The sequence below is a fragment of the Aethalodelphis obliquidens genome, unplaced genomic scaffold, assembly GCF_003676395.1.
Source record: "Aethalodelphis obliquidens isolate GAN/ISIS:26980383/991018 unplaced genomic scaffold, ASM367639v1 scaffold10, whole genome shotgun sequence".
Classification (NCBI taxonomy): Eukaryota; Metazoa; Chordata; class Mammalia; order Artiodactyla; family Delphinidae; genus Aethalodelphis; species Aethalodelphis obliquidens.
In genome coordinates this window covers 5,708,061-5,713,354 of record NW_020837954.1, presented here as the reverse complement: position 1 = coordinate 5,713,354, position 5,294 = coordinate 5,708,061, and the positions used below count along the sequence as shown (strand labels likewise).

The 5,294-nt window shown below is 36.9% G+C and overlaps 1 pseudogene; it reads left to right on the top strand.

Moving 5' to 3' along the window:
* The first annotated feature begins 816 nt into the window (after window positions 1–816).
* On the top strand, window positions 817–4,863 carry LOC113622961 (ubiquitin-conjugating enzyme E2 E3 pseudogene; annotated as a pseudogene).
* Window positions 4,864–5,294: the final 431 nt, after the last annotated feature.

Here is a 5,294-nt window from a genome sequence, read left to right as displayed (position 1 = left end):
TTTTTTGAGGAATCTCCATACTATTTTCCACAGTGGCTACACCGACCTACTTTCCCACCAACAGTGTATGAGGGTTCCCTTTTGAAGGAGACTTACTTTAAATAAATAAGGCATTGGCAATACACATACAAACAGTCCTACTTAAGTAGAAAGGGTTTAACCATATGGTTCATTAAAGGTCTGCAAGTAGTCACAATCAGAACTGTAGATGGACAAGACAGTAACAAACAATGAAAAGTTATAAAGCAATCAATGGAGAATAACAGAAGAGACAGGACAGATGCATAATACCAGAGAATTTTAAAAAAGAAAACCTGAAGCAACTGACTCTGTCAGCTTAAGTTGCTTTCACATTCCTCTTACCCTTGGTGAGAGTTATTCTGACTGAGCCAGACCTGCAGACTTAGAGGGTTCACTGGAAATAAAAATTAGAAAATTCAGTCTGGCTTGGTAGAATGCAGAAAGGGGATCCAGTAGAGTGTTTAGTCAGGGTTTATCTAAATAAAATGTTTATTTTGTAATAGTTTTAGATTTACTGAGAAGTTTCAGATGTAGTACAGAGAATCCCATACACCATATACCATTTCTCCTATTATAAACATATTTGTGTGGTACATTTGTCACAATTAATGAACAAATATCGATACATTATTATTAACTGAAGTCCACATCTTATTCAGATACCCTTGGTGTTTACCAAATGCTCTTTTCTCTTCCACAGTCCCATCCAAGATATCACATTAATTTGGTTGTCAATTCTCCTTAAGCTCCTCTTGGCTGTGATAGTTACTCAGACTTTCCTTGTTTTTGGTGACCATGACAGACTGTAGGAGTACTGGTCAGGTATATTGGTCAATGTCCTTCTATTGAGATTTTTCTGATGTTTTTCTCATGATTACACTGGTGTTGTGTGTTTTGGAGAGAAAGATCATAGAGGTAAAGTGTCATTCTCATCACATCACATCGAGAATACATATTATCAAGGTGACTTGTCACTGTTGATATTAATCTTGGTCACTTGGTTGAGGTAGTGTGTCAGGTTTCTCCACTGTAAAGTTACTCTTTTTTCCCCCTTTCCATTCCATACCCTTTGGAAGGAAGTCCCTATGCATAGCCCACACTTAAGAAGTGAGGAGTTAGGCTCCATCTTCTTGAGGGTAGAGTATCCAAATAAATTATTTAAAATTCTACTGCACAGGAAATGTGTCTGTTCTCTCCCATTTGTTTATTTACTTAATTATTTATATCAGTTTGGACTCATGAATATATATCTTGTACTTTGGGTTATAATTCAATACTATTTTATTTTGTTGCTCAAATCATTCCAGCTCTGTCTATTGGGGGGGGGGTCTTTCACTTGGCTTCTGTGTCCCTTTGACATAGTCCCATCACTCTGTGTGTGTGTGTGTGTGTGTGTGTGTGTGTGTGTGTTGAGCACTTTCTTTCTTTCTTAACACTACAAGGTTCTCCCAGATTATCTTGCATATTTCCTGCCCCAGGCTTAGAATCAGCCATTTCTCCAAGGAGCCTTAGTTCCTTTAATTAAAGAAGGGTTCTAGAAACCAAGATCTGGGTGCTAAGTGTACTTGTTGCTACTGGGTGTCCTTGCTTCTAGGCTCTCTCAGCTAACAGAATAGGAAAATATGTGGATGTATGTTAACCTTTGTGTGTATATATATATGTATATATAGATAGAGAGAGAGAGAGAGAGAGACAGAGACAGAGACAGACAGACAGTCACATACCTTGGAGATATTGCAAGTTCAGTTCCAGAACACTGCATTAAAGCAAATATCAAAATACACTAAGTCACATGAATTTGGGGGTTTCCAATGCACATAAAAGTCATGTTTATACTATTCTATAGTCTGTTAAATGTACAATAACATATCTAAAAAACAAGAAATATATATCTTAATGGAATAATACTTTATTGCTAAATATGTTAACCATCATCTGAGCCTTCAGCAAGTCGTGGTAGTGACATCAAAGATATCTGATCACAGATTACCATAGCAAGTTATATAATAATGAAAAAATTTGTAATACTGCGAAAATTACCAAAATGTGACACAGAGACACGAAGGGAACGAATGCTGTTAGAAAAATGGTGCTGATAGACTTGCTGGACACAGGGTTGCCACAAACCTTCAATTTGTAAAAAAGCAGTATCTATGAAGCACAGTAGAGTAAAGCGCGATAAAACAAGGTATGCCTGTATTTATAAATATTTCTCTGTGTTTCTGTCTGCATCTATAGTAAGCTAAAAATGAGTTTATGCTGATATCTCCAACTATATTCTATTACCAAACAAACCTTTTTATTGTTTGTCTGTATCCTCCAGCTCGAACACTGAGAAACTTGCCTCCCACAATCCGCCATTCATCTACCTCACTATTCAATTCTAGTATATATGCATAGTGGCTTCAGAATTGTTAACCCATAGCCCCATGGGAATCAAAATTAAAGTACACTGCTTATGTGCAGTTTCTTCCTTTGCCTTTAGTCTAATGTCTCCACTCATTTCCAAAACTACTTAAACCAGAAATTTTCTCCCCATTCCTTCAGTGAGCTTGTTTTATAGATGTTATACAATTAGATTGTTTTGTCACAGTATACATTACATTCTGGAATCTACCAACCTTCTAAATGATTTTTTTACTTGCATACATTAAAGTTCATTCTTGTGCCATGGATTTTGACAAAGGCAGAGTGTCATGTATTCATCAGTCCAGTATCATACATAATACTTATCTCCACAAAGCCCTGCCTCAACCCAAACCAACCTGCCCCCAAACACAGACAATTTTTTGAGCCATGCCCTCAAAAAAACCAACCTGCCCCCAAACACAGTCAGTTTTTTGAGCCATGCCCTCAAAAAAATAGTAACTCCTCTGGAAAGAAATCTTAAGGGGCACAATCTCCTCCTACTTTCAATGTTCCACACTCCCCAGCACAAGCCTCCTTGGCTTTTTTTCCCCCTGCTCCCTCCCCTTCCCTACCCCAGCTACCTCCATTACCTAAGGAAGGGTTTTTTTTCTCTCTCTCACCCTCACATTGTAGGAGTGCATGAGCAGGCCAGGTGCACAATCACATTTTTCAAGAAATAACTTCACAAGATTTCCAATGATAGGCAAAGATTGAATGATAAGAACCCCAGAACCAGGAGAGGTAGTTCAGATGCAGACCATAAAGACACTGCTGCTCCAGAGCTTTAAGAACAAGAAAAAACACTCTTTGACATAAATTGTAGCAATGTTTTTTTGGATCTGTCTCCTAAGACAAAGGGATGAAAGCAAAAGTAAACAAATGAGGCCTAATTAGACCATTGATAAAATGAACAGACAACCTACCAAATGGGAGAAAATATTTGCAAATGATATGACTGATAAGGGGTTAATATCCAACATATATAAATAGCTCTTACAACTCAACATCAAAAAAACAAACAACCGATTAAAAAATGGGCAGAAGAACTGAATAGACATTTTTCCAAAGAGGAAATGCAGATGGCCAACAGACACATGAAAAGATGCTCAATATCGCTAATCATCAGGGAAATGCAAATCAAAACCACAATGAAATACCACCTCACGCCTGCCAGAATGGCTGTCATCAAGAAGAACACAGATAAGAAATGTTGGTGAGCATGTGGAGAAACGGGAAGTTGGTGGGAATGTAAATTGGTGCAGCCACTGTAGAAAACTGTTTGGACGTTTCTCAAAAAACTAAAATTAGAACTACTATATGATCCAGCAATTCCACTTGTGGGTATATATCCAGAAAAAACAAAAACACTAATTCAAAAAGATATGTGCATCCCAATGTTGATAGCAGCATTATTCATAGTAGCTAAGATATGGAAGCAACCTAAGTGTCCATCAACAGACAAATGGATAAAGAAGATGTGGCATATATATATATATATATATATATATATACACACACACACAATGGAATACTACTCAGGCATAAAAAAAAAGAATGAAATTTAGCCATTTGCAACAACATGGATGGACTTGGAAGGCAATATGCTAAGTGAAATGAGTCAGACAGAGAAAGACAAATACTGTATGGTATCACTTATCTGTGGAATCTAAAAAATAAAACAAATGAACAAATATAACAAAACAGAAGCAGACTTATATATAGAAAGCAAACTATATATGGTTACCTGTGGGGAGAGAAAAGGGGGGAGTGGATTAAGAAGTACAAACTATTAGGTATAAAATAATATACAAGGGTATATTGTACAATATGGAGAATATAGCAAATATTTTATAACACATATAAAGTGGTGTTATAAAATAAGTGGAGTGAAAGCATAGAATATAAATCATTACATACATACATACCCCAAAAACGTGAGAGAGAAAAACCTTTTACCACACAGCAAAAGAAAAAGTCTGAACTCCCCAGCAAAACCACTGCAAATTTTCCACTACAGTAGTGCAAAAAGAATTCGGAAGGAGCTAGCTGAAATCACCTTTGACCCTCCTCCTAACCAAAGTGCTGGACCTAAAAGAGATAGCACCTATGAACAGAGACTGACTATACTTGGTCCATCAGGTCCTGTGTATGAAAGTGGTGTATTTTTTCTAAATATCACATGTTCATCCAGTTATTCATTTAAGCTGCCAAACGTTACTTTTCACACCACAATCTATCACTGCAACATCAACAGTCAAGGAGTCATCTGTTTGGGTATCCTCAAAGACAGCTAGAGTCCTGCTTTACTATTTCAAAGATTTTGTGGTCAATTTGTTCCCTTTGACATTGACAGACTGCAACTCTGTAGATCCTCCGGTTGGAAGCATAGCTGCTCAGTATTTGACCAACAAAGAAGAACATGACAAGAGATAGGCAACACAATTCACATAATTTGTATGCAGTGAGAAAGAGCAGAGGCATCTTCTCACTGCGCAGCAAATCTTTATAGCCTTTACAATATGGACTTCTGTGTATGTGTTATGCTGCTGATTCTACTCTGGGCCTTTATCCTCTGGAAAGTGGGAGACTGCCCCAAAGGGCAAATGCTGTCAAGAATAGAACTTTGTAACTGTAGATAATTTATGTTTAAACACCTACTCGCAAGTCTTGCTTCTTTGGGATATTAAAATGCATTTTGTAATATACTAAAGATACTGGTCTTGAATTCTACCAAATATTATAGTGCATTTTGGCTTAACTCATTATCTGTATGAAGTTATAAAAGTAGCCATATAGGAATTAGATCATTTGTAGTAAACCCATGTCAATTTCTGAGTATGTGGTTCACACTGTTGTGAAAAAAC